Here is a 17,393-nt window from a genome sequence, read left to right as displayed (position 1 = left end):
TTGAAGATTTTGTTTTTTAACGGTACTCCGATACTCTATTTATAATATTTTACCATCTTTATGAATTGAGATGTTTTTTTTGTGACACAATCAATCCAAAACGGCTTAACAGATTTCACTGACATTTTGAATTCAGATAGCGAATATTCTGGAAAAGATCTCTTAGCTATATTCTTTCTCGAAAAAGAGGAGGTCCCACGCTTTAGTCATCCGAACTATTTCGATTTGATTTATAAATAATGTCGGCATCACTTCTACCCTGTTTTGGGATTATTTTTGAATTATCTCGGGATCACTTCGGTATTATTTACATTAATGATTTTGGGATTATATCCGGACTATTTCCATACCATTTTGGCATTATTGCGGGACTCTCTTCATGGGTTTGTTTTCAAAAACACTGTACTATTTCGGAGCCATTTTGGCATCATGGTGTAACTATCACAGATCTTATTGGCATTGTTTTCTGAAACACTGGAAAATTTCGAAATCATTCCGGAACCGTTTTTGAATTATATGCGGATTATTAAGGGGTTTACTTCGAACATATTTCGGGATATTTTCACAATTAATCTCGGTATGGTTTGAGGACTATCTTCGGAGCATATTTATCATCATTAATTGGCGCTTAACCACCTACGCAATTTTAGCTGATTCCCATTTGGGATAATTCTGGCACCATCTGTGGATCATTTGGGAAATAGCTTCACATTATTTTAAAATTGTTTGAATTATCATATTGTGATGGTGTCGTCGCTTTCAGGATTGTTTTTTTTTTGACTATTTCACAATCTTTATAAGAGTCATATTGAGACTATATCCTACCTCCACTATTTACATTCCTTATCCTTGGACAGCCAGAGTTATTTGGAAAGAGAATGACACTGGAAAAATGCCTTGGTGTCAATTAAAAATTATTTTCGCAAAGATAGCAAGATATTTGAAATAAAATAATCTTCACCTTTTGTCATAACTCCATTTTAATAATTTAATAAAATAGTATATAAATAAATATTAATAAAAAGAAAAATTATAGAAAAATAAATAAAAATTGTTAACGACGTCTAAAACCACAAAAACCTCCAAAGCTTTGTCCACCGAAATCTCCTAACCCTTGACCGCCGAAACCACCAAATCCTCCACGGAAACTAGATGCCGACGCCGAAGCGCTTGCACCACCAAAACCACCAGCCCAACCACCGTTAGCCATACTTCAGGCGACGAAATATGAATTGGCACAGGCAAAAATTTCGTCACATGCACCGGCACAGGATGAGGCAATTTTATGGTTACCGGAACCGGTACCGGTACCTGCACTGGTGCCAGTTCATAATTGTTTATAACATGGCTTGTGGCAAAGGCACCTGCATACCCACCTCCAAAGCCGCCAACACCGAATTTTTTGAAATGCGCTCTTATAGGTGAAGCGAATATTCCGACGAGCAGTATTGCAGCAAACTGGTGATTTTCTGAGGGTGAAAAAAATCATACATTAACATCATTTATTCATAAAAAAAAAACGAAACAAAATATGATCAGGATCAGGGATCGCAAATAACAGCTCCGGAAACCGAGATTTTCAATTAAAACAAGTAAGGAAGGCTAAGTTCGGGTGTAACCGAACATTACATACTTAGCTGAGAGCTTTGGAGACAAAATAAGGGAAAATCACCATTTAGTAAAATTAACCCAGGGTAACCCTGGAATGTGTTTATATGACATGGGTTTCAAATGGAAGGTATTAAAGAGTAGTTTAAAAGGGAGTGGGCCATAGTTCTCTAGGTGAACGCCATTTCGGGATATCGCCATAAAGGTGGACCAGGGGTGACTCTAGAATGTGTGTTGTACGATATGGGTATCAAATGGAAGGTATTAAAGAGTATTTTAAGAGGGCCATGGTTCTATAGGTGAACGCCATTTCGGGATATCGCCATAAAGGTGGACCAGGGGTGACTCTAGAATGTGTGTTGTACGATATGGGTATCAAATGGAAGGTATTAAAGAGTATTTTAAGAGGGCCATGGTTCTATAGTTGGACGCCTTTTCGAGATATAGCCATAAGGGTGGACCAGGGGTGACTCTAGAATTTGTTTGTACGATATGGGTGTCAAATGAAAGGTGTTAATGAGTATTTTAAAAGGGAGTGGGCCTTAGTTCTATAGGTGGACTTCTTTTCGAGATATCGCCATAAAGGTGGACCAGGGGTGACTCTAGAATTTGTTTGTACAATATGGGTATCAAATGAAAGGTGTTAATGAGTATTTTAAAAGGGAGTGGGCCTTAGTTCTATAGGTGGACTTCTTTTCGAGATATCGCCATAAAGGTAGACCAGGGGTGACTCTAGAATGCGTTTGTACAATATGGGTATCAAACGAAAGGTGTTAATGAGTATTTTAAAAGGGAGTGGGCCTTAGTTGTATAGGTGGACGCCTTTTCGAGATATCGCCATAAAGGTGGACCAGGGGTGACTCTAGAATGCGTTTGTACAATATGGGTATCAAACGAAAGGTGTTAATGAGTATTTTAAAAGGGAGCGGGCCTTAGTTCTATGGGTGGACGCCTTTTCGAGATATCGCTATAAAGGTGGACCAGGGGTGACTCTAGAATTTGTTTGTACGATATGGGTATCAAATGAAAGGTGTTAATGAGAATTTTAAAAGGGAGTGGGCTTGGCTTAATTCTAAAGGTGGATGCCTTTTCGGGATATCGTCATAAAGGTGGACCAGGGGTGACTCTAGAATTTGTTTGTACAATATGGGTATCAAATGAAAGGTGTTAATGAGTATTTTAAAAGGGAGTGGGCCTTAGTTCTATAGGTGGACTTCTTTTCGAGATATCGCCATAAAGGTAGACCAGGGGTGACTCTAGAATGCGTTGGTGCAATATGGGTATCAAACGAAAGGTGATAATGAGTATTTTAATAGGGAGTGGGCCTTAGTTCTATAGGTGGACGCCTTTTCGAGATATCGCCATAAAGGTGGAACAGGGGTGACTCTAGAATTTGTTTGTACGATATGGGTATCAAATGAAAGGAGTTAATGAGAATTTTAAAAGGGAGTGGGCTTAATTATATAGGCGGATGCCTTTTCGGGATATCGTTATAAAGGTGGACCAGGGTTGACTCTATAATGTGTTTGTACGATATGGGTATCAAATTAAAGGTATTAATGAGGGTTTTAAAAGGGAGTGGTGGTAGTTGTATATGTGAAGGCGTTTTTGAGATATCGACCAAAATGTGGACCAGGGTGACCCAGACCATCATCTGTCGGGTACCGCTAATTTATTTATATATGTGATACCACGGACAGTGGGTAGGAGTGACGGCGAAGGTCCTCATGGTGCGATGGACGCGACAGGTGCGGAGGGCGCTCCGAAGCAGGTCGCTGCCAGCCGGGAAAGCTCCCGGCGGGTCAAAAGGGCTGATCAGACGGATCAGCGCAGGGGTTTGGTTTCAAACCCCGTAGGTACGGGTAGTTCGGGTAGTGGAGGGGCGTCGAAACCGACACCCAATGCAGGCCCATATGGGGCTGTGACAGGGAAAGGTAGGGGTCCGGCGAATGCGACGGACCAGCCCAGTACTAGTAAGGAAGCCCTGTCGCGAGGAGCATTCTTAATGGGAGCCCTGGGATCGAAGCCTGTCGGGAAAGGTAGGCGATCGACGCCGCGTAGGAAAGCTCTGGGTGATCGGCGCCTAGCTGAGAAGATCTTGGAGCGCTTCAGCGGAAGGGATGCAGCTCAGTCGGGGTCGAACGATGCGGATGAGCAGCAGTGTTTGGGGGCTATAAAGCGGCAAAGGTCCGATGAGCGGAATGCCTCAACGACAAAAAGGGCCCGAGGAGATGGGGACGCAATTTCGTTTAGCGAAATCGCTAAAGGAGCGGGCCATCACCCTCGGGATCCTGGATAGGAGTAGGGAGGATGGTGCCATCTCCCGAGAGGAGTGGCCTTGGGTCGCCAGCGCCATATCAGCGGCCTATATGACCGCTGTTATGGAGAGCCCAGGTCCGCGGCCATGCTTCCAATACTCGGGGTGGTATCATGGATTTAGACTGATGACTTGTGCTGACGAGCGGTCGGCCTGTATCTTTAAGAAAATAATTTCTTTGCTTGGTTGCATGGTTGCATGGTATGGAGAGGAGCCAGACTCGAGGCCGTGGAACGGAGGGATCTCCCCCTTCGACCGAGGGCTCGAGTGTGGTTGCCTGCCGGGCCCTCTCAGCCGGAGAAAATAATTGAATTAATGCGTTACTGCAACCCGAAACTTCCAACGCATAACTGGAGGGTCCTCAGAGTAGAGGAGGCTGTTGGGCCACGTCGGCAAGTGCTGATTGTGCTAAACGCAGAGTCCACCGGTCCTTTCTCTGACACGAGGGGAGTTATCCCGCCAATAGCGGGATCTGTCATTAGTGCTAGTCGTCTGGCTGATAGGGCAGAGGAGTAGCTCCTAGCCTCCGAGGGCGAATCATCGATGGCGGGATCCTTTATCAGTGTAAGTCGTCTGTTTAGGGGGGAGGAGGATCTCCTAGTCTCCGAGGGCGAAGCCGCCAAGGATGGGGTGCAGAAGAAGATGGGTGGTGTTGATGGAAATCCGTCAAATCAATCTTCAGCATTCTAAGGCGGCTTCCGCAAACCTGTTGCTCTGTCTTGAGAAAGGCGGAGTGGATATAGTCCTTGTCCAGGAGCCGTGGCTGAGTAGTAACGGCGGAAAAATTTCTGGATTAAGGACGGGAAAATTCAACACCTTGGTGAATGGGGAGGCAGGTAGACCTAGATCCTGTGTGCTTACTAAAAAGGAATGTAAAGCTTTTATTCTCTCTAATTTCAGCAATGCTGACGTAACCACGGTCTGCCTCGAGCGAGGCAGTAACGAATTCTGGGTGGTCTATGCGTATATGCCCCATGTGGACGTAACGGGACCACCACCTGTGATACTGGGCGAAATAACCGCTGAAGCAAGGCGGAGAGGTGTTGGCGTAATCATAGGTGCCGATGCTAATGCACACCATAGCATATGGAGGAGCTCGGATACGAACACCAGAGGTGAGTATTTATTTACTTTTATTGTAGATGAGGGACTTTGTATATGTAATAGCGGGAATGACCCGACTTTTATTACTGCGGTAAGGGAGGAGGTCCTGGACCTCACCCTGGTTAGCAGAGAACTGGAAGATCGGATATCTGGCTGGAGGGTTCTCAACGAGCACTCTTTCTCCGATCACCGATATATTCAGTTCTCGGTGAACGAAGAACGTCCCGGTAAAATATCTTTTAGAAACCCTAAAAGTACCAACTGGGACTTGTATTGTAGGAAGTTGGGAGAGCTATTGCCTGAGGCGCCTATCGTTGGTTCGGACCTGTCCGAATCTGAAATAGACGGTCTGGTGGAAAACTTCACCTCGGCAAGCAATAGCGCCTTTCAACAGTCCTGCCCACTGAAAACTTACAGGGGGAGGGGCAAGCCGCCCTGGTGGTCTGATTCCGTTGACGACCTAAGAGCGTCCAGTAGGCTGCTCTTTAACAGAGCCAGGAGGAGTAAACTACCCTCGGACTGGGAGCTCTATAAGGTGAGTCTGGGGATTTATAAATATGAAATAAGGATAGCCAAGCGAGATTCATGGCGAAGCTTCTGCGAAAACATAGAGGGCTGCAATGAATCCGCGAGGCTTAGAAAAATACTCTGTAGGAATCGCGCCCCTCGGGGGTATCTGAGAGATGATGGTGGGAACTGGTCGCAAATAGAGGGGTCTCTAGAACATAAATAGTATGCTCTGGGTGCCTTTCTAGACATCGAGCGGGCTTTTAACAATGTTTTACCGGGGGCATTCGAAAGAGCTCTGGTGGGTTTAGGAGTCGAAGCGGCTCTATGCGGCAGATTTGTCGCAGCTGAGTGGGGAGGGGCCATAATTAGGAGGAAGGTGTGCAGGGGCACGCCACAGGGGGGTGTCCTATCGCCTCTGCTCTGGGTTGTGGTAGTGAACGAGCTTCTTGTGGAGCTGGAAGCCAATGGTTGTCGGGTGGTTGCCTATGCAGATGACCTCGCTATCCTAGTCAGGGGCAAATTTCTGGGCACCCTGCGCGATGTTCTGCAGGGCTACCTGGATACTGTGGCTAGGTGGGCTGAATCATGTAGATTGGCGGTCAACCCGGGAAAAACAGAATTGGTTCTTTTTACAAGGAGATATAAGATACCCGACTTCAAAACTCCTTCGATTGGAGGGGTACAGTTGGTACTTACTGACAGGGTTAAATATTTGGGAATTGTTCTGGACAAGAAGCTGTCCTGGAAGCCCAATGTGAAAGATAGGGCCAGGAAGGCCGCGGTTGCCTTGTACTGCTGCAGGGGGCTATCGGCAAGAGATGGGGGCTCTCGCCAGGAGTAGTACACTGGCTTTATGAGATGGTGGTCAACCCGATTCTGCTCTATGGGGTGCTGGTCTGGTGGAAAGCACCGGACACGGCGAGCACCTCCAAAATGTTAGTGTCAGTGCAACGGACGGCGCTTATTGGTATCAGTGGCGCTATGAGAACAACACCTACCTTGGCACTGAATGTCATGCTGAATATACATCCAGTAGATATTGCGGGAAAGGCAGCCGCGGCCCGGTCGTTGGTCAGGCTTCGTGATATGGGTTATATGCTTTCTGATTTCGGACACTCTAGCCTCCTTACTAGTTTCGACTTTATCTCGGACATGACGGACTATTGCATGCCGGTGGCCGCTCCCTATACAACCTTCACCCCAGTCATTCCCTCGAGGGAGGAGTGGAGAAGAGGAATTATCTGGGGCATGGGACCGGTTAACTTTTTCACGTATGGGTCGAAGTTGGACGGAAAGGTTGGCGGGGTGGGGTCTTTTGTCAAGAGCTAAATGTAAGCCGCAAGTTTAAGTTGGCTGATCACTGCAGCGTATTCCAAGCGGAAGTTGCTGCGATTAAGGATGCGGTGGATGAAATGCTATCCAGCGCTACTACGGTTAGGGAATTTAACATCTACTCTGATAGCCAAGCGGCTATAAAGACCTTGAGCTTAACTACAGTGCGATCGAGGGTGGTCTGGGAGTGCCTGACCTCACTTGCGATTGCACCGAATTACTTTACAATTAAGATTATCTGGGTCCCGGGCCATAGTGATATTCCGGGTAACTGTCAAGCGGATCTCTTAGCCCGAATCGGTACAACTGAACCGGATGAAGATGGCTGTAGGGATTTCGGGATTCCTCTAGCCACCTGTGGATTGCTCTTCCATAGTTGGGCCTCGAGTCAGCTCAGCAAACGTTGGGCGGACACTACGTCTTGCAGAGTATTAAGATCTTTCTGGGCGAAAGTGGATGGCAGGAGGTCTGCTGAAATAATTGGGTTCACTAAGGCTCACCTATCAATGGTCATTGGCGTTTTGACAGGGAACTGTCCCATGGGTATCCATGCGGTACGTCTCAATATATTGGAAACTCCATCCTGCTGCAGCTGTATGGAGGATTATGAGGTGGAATCACCAAATCACTGTATGCTTGACTGCCCAGCTTTTGCCAGAATTAGGCGAAAGTATTTCGGTCGTGACTCACTTGGATCTCCCGAGGAGCTATCCAAGGTTGAGATCGGGATCATTCGGAACTTTATCGTTGCTACCCAACGATTCTCTAAGTAGTTATATCTACGTCACCGTTAGTTTAGTTTATTATATGTGGTATCACAACGGACCGTCATGTTGTCCAAGTGAGCTTCTCCTATCAGGGAAGCTACCACTCAACCTAACCTAACCTAACCACGGACAGTATCCCTGCCAAGATTCCAAGGGCTGCAGAACTTTTTCATTTTATTTTACTTAATATGGAAGGTGCCACACCCATTTTACAAAGTTTTTTCTAAAGTTATATTTTGCGTCAATAAACCAATCCAATTACCATGTTTCATCCCTTTTTCGTATTTGGTATAGAATTATGACATTTTTTTCATTTTTCGTAATTTTCGATATCGATAAAGTGGGCGTGGTTATAGTCGGATTTCGGCCATTTTTTATACCAATACAAAGTGAGTTACTGAACTGAGTTTAGTAAAGATATATCGATTTTTGCTTAAGTTATCGTGTTAACGGCCGAGCGGAAGGACAGACGGTCGACTGTGTATAAAAACTGGGCGTGGCTTCAACTGATTTCGCCCTTTTTCACAGAAAACCGTTATCGTCCTACCAAATTTCACAAGGATTGGTAAATTTTTGTTCGACTTATGGCATTAAAAGTATCCTAGACAAATTAAATGAAAAAAGGCGGAGCCACGCCCATTTTGAAAATTTCTTTTATTTTTGTATTTTGTTGCACCATATCATTACTGAAGTTGAATGTTGACATAATTTACTTATATACTGTAAAGATATTAACTTTTTTTTTTTAATTTGACTTGAAAAAAAATTTTTTTTAAAGTGGGCGTGGTCTGCTAATTTTTATTAAGCATACATATAGAAATAGCAGTAATGTTACTGCCAAATTTCATCATGATATCTTCAACGACTGGCAAATTACAGCTTGCAAAACTTCTAAATTACCTTCTGTTAAAAGTGGGCGGTGCCACGCCCATTGTCATGTTACTAATTTTCTATTCTGCGTTATAAGTTCTCACCAACTCACCTACCAAATTTCATCGCTTTATCCGTCTTTCGTAATTTATTATCGCACTTTTTCAATTTTTCGAAATGTTCGATATCGAAAAAGTTGGCGTGGTTATAGCCCCATATCGTTCATTTTAAATAGCGATCTGAGATGAGTGCCCAGGAACCTACATACCAAATTTCATCAAGATACCTCAAAATATACTCAAGTTATCGTGTTAACGGACGGACGGACGGACATGGCTCATTCAAATTTTTTTTCGATACTGATAATTTTGATATATGGAAGTCTATATCTATCTCGATTCCTTTATACCTGTACAACCAACCGTTATCCAATCAAAGTTAATATATTCTGTTCAGCTCTGCTCAACTGAGTATAACAAAAACAATCTAAATTTTTTTAACCATCTTAAATTTTAAATATATGTGACCCGGCCTATGAAAAGGTGGCTTATGACTCAAAAAAGAAAACTACTAAGAAACTACATTGTTTATCTTTAACAGTTTTTATGACGCAAAATATAAAATTAGTAAAATTTTGGACAATGGGCGTGGCACCGCCCACTTTTTAAAGAAGGTAATTTAAAATTTTTGCAAGCTGTAATTTGGCAGTCGTTGAAGATATCATGATGAAATTTGGCAGGAACGTTACTCTTATTACTGTATGTACGCTTAATAAAAATTAGCAAAATCGGAGAAGGACCACGCCCACTTTTAAAAAAAATTTTTTTTTAAAGTAAAATTTCAACAAAAAATTTAATACCTTTACAGTATATAAGTAAATTATGTCAAGATTCAACTCCAGTAAGGATATGGTGCAACAAAATACAAAAATAAAAGAAAATTTAAAAATGGGCGTGGCTCCGCCCTTTTTCATTTAATTTGTCTAGGATACTTTTAATGCCATAAATCGAACAAAAATCAACCAATCCTTTTGAAATTTGGTAGGGGCATAGATTTTATGGCGTTAACTGTTTTCTGTGAAAATGGGCGAAATCGGTTGATGCCACGCCCAGTTTTTATACACAGTCGTCCGTCTGTCCTTCCGCATGGCCGTTAACACGATAACTTGAGCAAAAATCGATATATCTTTACTAAACTCAGTTCACGTACTTATCTGAACCCACTTTACCTTGGTATGAAAAATGAAGGAAATCTGACTATGACCACGCCCACTTTTTCGATATCGAAAATTGCGAAAAAAATGCCATAATTCTATACCAAATACGAAAAAAAGGGATGAAACATGGTAAGGTAATTGGATTGTTTTATTGACGCGAAATATAACTTTAGAAAAAACTTTATAAAATGGTTGTGACACCTACCATATTAAGTAGAAGAAAATGAAAAAGTTCTGCAGGGCAAAATAAAACACCCTTAAAATTATTACATATATAAATAAATTAGCGGTATCCAACCGATAATGTTCTGGGTCACCCTAGGCCACATTTTGGTCGATATATGGAAAACGCCTTCACATATACAACTACCACCACTCCCTTTTAAAACTCTCATTAATACCTTTAATTTGATACCCATATCGTACAAACACATTATAGAGTCACCCCTGGTCCACCTTTATGGCGATATCTCGAAAAGGCGTCCACCTATAGAACTAAGGCCCACTCCCTTTTAAAATACTCTTTAATACCTTGCATTTGATACACATGTCATACAAACACATTCCAGGGTTACCCTAGGTTCATTTTCCTACATGTTGATTTTACCTTTATTTTGTCTCCATAGCTCTCAACCGAGTATGTAATGTTCGGTTACACCAGAACTTAACCTTCCTTACTGGTTTTTTATTATTTTTTATTATTTTTGAATTTTTTGATTTTTAAAAATTTTTTTTTTGATTATTTTTGATTATTTTTCCGCTTTGTTGAAAGAAAAATTCTCCTTTGTTGCATGCGCGGAATAATTTCTACATACAAGTACATTTTAAAATGCAATAGTAAATCGTAAGCGCTTATCGAGGCGAATATATACATCATCATATAGGGCGAATGGTATATGAGCGTTGATCTAAACATATTCTCCGGTATGTATACACGCATGTGCATATTTTACTACACTCATTATATAAAATAATGTAGGATCGAAAACGGCGGTTTTTCTAATTGCCCAGACAATATGTAAAAAAATGTTGGATTCATAGGTTGGCATCAAAAAGCTTTCATTTAGCAACGATTCTTTATGGTTTCATCCTTAAGTCTAGCCAATTTTGTTATATCAAAAATAAATATATCCACTATTCTGGATAACGTTATGGCTATGCACTGATTATTTAGTACATACAAGTACATTGCTGGATGTAACGGTATATCGTGAGCGCTTATTTAGGCATAAGGGTACATACATACCCACCTACAAATTATCGGGTCTATAGATGTATGCGACGAATACTTGCGGGGGAGTGCGTATTGTTTTACGACTAAACAATATGCTCAAACAATATGTATGAGTAATACTACTTAGGTTGATAGCTTCACTTCCAACTGGAGCGATCCTCTAAGTTGTCATTCATCATCATGATCAGTTGTCTACCCAAAGGTTGTTATATCCCAAATAAATTTATTTACATACATATGTCCATGTACATTAGATTTAAACTTCTTTTTATTTCCTTATGATTCGGTGGATATTTCCTATAACAATGGACACATTTGGTTGCCTATCATACATTATTTTTTTCGACATGGTTGGATATTTTCCAAGAACATATATGGGGTATTCCATCCCATTTCGACCAATTTTGAACCCGACACCTTTAGAATTGGCTTAAAGTTTTTCTTCTTTTTCTAGCTTACGAAAGACGTTTTTCAGAAGTTTTTCAAATTTTTTCATCCAACTCAAAAAAAGTTATGAATTTTAAAAAAAGCACCGTTTTTGTTTTCAAAATGCTATAACTTTTTCAAAAATTGACAGTTTGGGATCTTTTTTTTAAAAAAAATATGTTTTTAAATGTACTTTTGGGAAAAAATTCAAAAAAATTCTTAAAGTTTTTTTTTATAATTTTTCAGTTTTTCGAGATTTTTCGAATTTCGCCCTTTTTTTCTCATAAAAAACTTCAATCAATTCTGCAATCATCCCCACTAATCCCGGAGTGGGCCGAGAATTTTTTTTTTTATTGTTTTGTTATGATCTTCATTGACTGAGTGTGCTACAGGCACATTCAAGGACGAAAGAGCTGCAGTGCTTGTGGCAAGGTGCAATGACCACGGCGTGTGCACTGGCGTTTAGGCCCGGAGCTTCAGCTTCGTGGATTCGATAACGCGATCACTGCACAGCACTGCTCTCCCCAGTCAATGGTCAAACACGATAATTATTTTTGCACGCTGGGGATATTCACACAGAAAAAAAAAGAAGCAAACCTACGCATTTGCATGCCACACTTCACTAATACGACACCCTCAACTTACCCTTATGGCTGGCAGCTCGTTGTTGCAACATTTGGTGGCTGCCTCTGTACCCACCCTACCTTTGGCCGCAATACATTACCACTAACTCCGGTGTCTCAAACCAAATCAAACAAATTAGTTACCCATTATGAATTATTATTATTTAAAACAAATTCAATCCATTATACAATTCGTTTCTTAGTTTAGTTAACCTAAACTTAATTTGTGAGATTTATTTTGATTCATCATCCAAGAAAATTATTATAAAAGAAAGTATAAAAAAAGAAATGATGTGGTAAACTATAATTAGTCTTTACGCGAATCGTAAATTTATATCTTAGAACTCAACAAACATAATTTTGATATACGTATGTATGTAAATGTGTATGTGTGCATTTATGTACGCATATATAAAAAAAGTAGTATCAACAAAAAAAAATTTAGTTGAAAAGACGACTAAATCCAATATATGTACATATGTATATGTATGGCAACTTATATATTTGCATACATATGTATGTAAAGGCACATCATTGTATAAATATGCAATAAAGAAAAAAAGTTGTTAACAAAATAATATGTTGAAAATAGGTGAATATATTTAGGTACATATGTATATACGTGAGTAACTAAATTCATTTTACAAGTATATAGCATTTCTACCTAGCGCCGAAGGCCTTCTTGCTTGGGGAAATGGGTTATCATTCCTTAAACAAGAATTAAAATATTTTCTAAACCAACTAACACAATTAATGATTTTTAATTTGCAAAAGAAAATCACTTAAAACATTACCAAACCGCAAATGTAAAAATATTTTAAATCACTCTCAGTAAAGAAGAATATGTATAAATGTTCGCGTTAAAGATCATACAAAAATAACTACAAATTCCATAATGGTTGCACCGAACAATATTTCTTTAGATGGCATCATATAGCACTCTCAAACGCATCATACAGCTCTCTAGAACATGTCCACTTCACTCACATGTACAGTGTTGCCAGGTGATGACAAAACAAGAGGCTAGACTGGCAAAAAAAAAGGTTAGAAAAAGCTAAATTTAGAAAAAAATTTAGCTAAAAAACGGCCAGAAATTTTTTTGGTTAATTCATAAAATTTTTTTTTTATATTTTAGTTTACACATTTGTAAATAAAAACTTATAAACATAACTTCTTCTTTCAAAACATATCAGGCACATGTTCCTTGACTAGCACATGAAATTACTTTAAATGATTGCATATATGTATATACATAAAAAAAATATTACAAACTAATTATTTATATAAAATATTCCCCGTCTGAAAAATCAGAAGAGCTTAAGTCTGCGTATAAAGTTTGGCTATTTACCATAAATATGAGATCATCATTTCAAAATCCTTACAACATTTAGATAAGCGTTTTAACGAGCATCTAATATTAAGCAGTGCATTAAGCATTTTAATTTTTAGTTTGTTCCTTAATTTAGTTTTCAGAATTTTCATGCCACTAAAAATTCTTTCAACCTCCGCGTTACTGAGTGGTAATACTAAAAAACTAAATATGATTTCGACAAGTTCTAAAAACGGAGGTTCGTTTAATGCATTTTTATGTTCTCGGACTTCCGACCAAAATTCCATGGTGGAGTGTACATTTTTCCATTGTATTGTTATAAGTTTTCGCCACTGCAGCTCTATTAATGCTATTTGACTTGAAGAATAACTATACTTCTCTTTTTCAAAGTAAGAAAATACATCTGGCTTTGAAACTTTCAACGAATTTTCAGCAGAAAAAGAATTAATCTTTTGTAGAGAACTCATATTATTAGGTATTAGGTGTTCACAGGAACTATTGAAAGTATTTTATTTTAGAAATTATTAAAAATACATTCGGAGTAAAAAAGGCTAGAAAAAAGTCACGAAGCTAAACCCAAAATTTCGAGGCTAAAGGCAAAAAAAAAGGTTAAACCTAGCCTCGAAAAGTCTAACCTGGCAACACTGCACATGTATGTATAGTGCACAGGTTCAAGAGAATGCTGTGCAACAATAACAACAAAAATATGATAATTTGCGGTTTGGCTAGTTAAATTTATGAGAAGGTGCTACATATTACCAACTATTCAAATTTGGCTAATTCAAACTACAGTGGGTATTCAAAATAAGGGGCCTAAAGGGGGTTTCTTTTAGCCTATTTGCTTATATTGAATACATTTAGTGATTTCAAAAAAAAATTTTTATGAGAAAATTTCAATTATAATTTACTATTTCTTAGCGACATTTTAGGCATACGAATCAATGTTTCTAAACATAACTTGATTCTTATTCATACTTATTTTTGAGTTCGAGTTCGATTTCTATATTTCTACATACATTTTATGTATCTATATGTATTACTAATCTATTATCTATATTACTAAAACGAATTTAAATTTTAAATTAAATTATTCAAATTTCCTGACATTTTGAAAATGGCCAGTTTTCATCATCGTCGGAGGTTTCTAACATAATCCCAAGACATGTCAGGAAATTTGAATAATTTAATTTAAAATTTAAATTCACAAGCAACCCACATGTATATGATATAAAATTGATGGCAAATGAATTAGCAGAAAATGTGGTTTTTACGGAAAATCTGCGGATGAAAAAGGTACAGCTCTTTTAGATGTATGTTCAAATTATTTGCACCACATATATATCACAATAAGAGGGGTAAAAGGGATTTCTATTATTTAATAAAAATGTGGACACTTACCATGTATCTCTCCTTATAAATTTGGACTCAAAGTATGCTGGTTACCGGAGGCAAATTTATGAATTAATATTAAGTTTGAATTCGCACGGGTGTCGGATCTGTTAACCTAGATGTGAAATCACAAATTATAAACTTTATATAGCTTCAAAAAAATGTGCCATAGTGGTTATAAAAAAAAATTATAACTTTTTAACACTCGGCGTGAAAAGGCGTACTTTATATTGGCAAATCTGTCACAAGTCTATTAATCACTGCACTCTGATTTAAAACTTTAAAACTATATAACTTTGAAAATTTACCCGAACAACTAGACTCTGCAAATTTTTCTGACGGCTTAAATTCACGACTTTTCAGTGTTGAAGTCCAAAAGGAAAAGAAGGAGAATTCTTTTCGGAAGTAGCTTTAGAGCGGCATGTTGCTCAGATAAGTAGATAAATCGGTTCGAAAAAACCTATGTTTTTGACATGGGCGGTGTTAGTTAGTGTTTTGAAGTAAGGACAGTGGTGGCAAAATAAAAAAATATGTATGTGAACAAAAAAAATCTAAAGTCTGCTGTAAATAAAAAAGTAAGAATTAGGAAAAATGTTTTGAGGCCTTGTACTACGGTACAATATATACATTTTAAAAGTCTATAACAGCGGTCGGCTGCTAATACGTGCCCTCAGTATTAATAATCTGAAGGCGGAAAACAAAAATTTTGAGTTTTTAATTGAGTATTAACAAAGAAAAATGCCTATATATGATAAAGCTTTCTAAATGGAACGAAGAACACTCACATAGTGGCGATAATATAAAATCAATATTATTAAAATAAAGCGAACAATATGATAAACTTCGATTACAAAACAATCAGTGCATAGCCATAACTTAATCCAAATAGCAGATATATTAATTTTAGATACAAAACAAAAATAGCTTGACTTAAGTATGAAACCATTATTATTTTATATAATGAGAATATATTTGAATCAACGCTCATATACTAGTTGCCCTATATGTTGCATGTATATATTCGCCTCGATAAGGGCTTAATTGTACGCACTTGTACTTGTATGCATGCAAAAAACGAAAATTTATCTTTCAACAAAGCGGAAAAAAATCAAAAAAAAATCAAAAAAAAAATTTTAAAAATAAAAAAAAGCAAAAATAACACTACTCAACAAATTCTGATCAACTTTAGTCTCCAAGAATAAAATATGTCTTTCATAAAGTGAAATTTTCTCCTGGTTCCGAATATGACTTTCATTTTCCTGTGGCAGATCTAGTTTCAGAGATATCGGCGAAAATATGAAAATTCCCATTTTTGCAAAACACTACTCCATATAGGTACGGCAAAAATTTGTATTTTTCACTTTTTCGTTTTAAGGCGTTGAATTATACATTATACTAATTCCCATAAACATTTCTTGCCTTCACCTCTTTCAGTATTTTCAGTAGTTTGGCCACTATGCCAAAAAAACCTTGTGTTTGGGAACCGCAGACTACTTTGTTCCATCGTATTATTTAATAAGTAAATAGACACCTTTTTGGTAATTGAAATATTAATGTGAAGTCAGTCAAATTTTGCGCTCATATGCATACCGTCTCGATATTACCGTCGGTAAATCAATAAATAATTTAAAATCAGCAAAAAGTGCCAAGTGGTTTTCTTTAACTCTTTCAGCGGCAAAGATTCAAGAAAAATTCTACCCCCTTGTTTAGCAGAGAACTTTTTTTTTTTTTTTTTAATTAAATGTTTTTATTTAAAAAAAAAATGATCAAAACTTAAAATGAATTCATAAAAAATTCTTAGATGATTTATATTTTTGTTAAAAATAATATTTTATAGTGGTTCAATTTATAGACCATGGCAATTTGAACTACCTTTATGATAATCTTGGAAGCATCTTTTATTCTTTGATAAACACAATGGTACATTGTATGTTCCACAAATCCAATCTGTTCTTATTTGTTTTTTCATTGTGCTGCACATTATGTGGCTGATTCATATTTCTTTTACAAATAATAAGCAAAATAATTTCCAATGAAAAAAATACCTTACGTCGTGATGGTTCAATATAAGTACCACAACAAAATACACTATCAGCAAAAATTATGTTGTAATATTATTTCCAAAACATGAAAATACAAATCTTAGCAATATATCTGTCCAAAAAACATCAATTTTTATAATTATTTTATAAAAAACTAGTTTTTCTTAATTTTTTCAATAACCATCCACTGCGTTGCACAAAAGTTGCTTTACTGACCATAAAAGGTACATAAACTACGCAATTTGCACAAAACGACAATATTTCTGCGAACATTATTGCTTTATTGTCCCGTTATCAAGTGCGGTTCAATTTTTAAACCTTTGAGAGTTAAGTGATAACGTAAAAAATATGTGGTACGAAAAATGTACCACCGTCGCGGAAAATATCTAAAATATATGGTACAAAAATTAAACCATTGCCGCCGAAAGAGTTAAACGGACTTAGTTACATCGGTTGCTGGAAATTAGAGTGTTTTATTGTTCGTTACCATTAAAAAATTTGGTCCTTTGAGCCGGATCAAGCGGGTTCCGGTCTCTAATATTGATATTTGAAAACTGATTCGCGTGGGAATCAGTCAAGTGCGAACGATAAAAATAACAAAAACTGTGAATTTGCAAATCATCAT

Source organism: Eurosta solidaginis, chromosome 1, assembly GCF_040869045.1.
Source record: "Eurosta solidaginis isolate ZX-2024a chromosome 1, ASM4086904v1, whole genome shotgun sequence".
NCBI classification, from domain to species: Eukaryota; Metazoa; Arthropoda; class Insecta; order Diptera; family Tephritidae; genus Eurosta; species Eurosta solidaginis.
The sequence above is the reverse complement of the archived record's forward strand: the minus strand, read 5'-3'. Positions refer to the sequence as shown.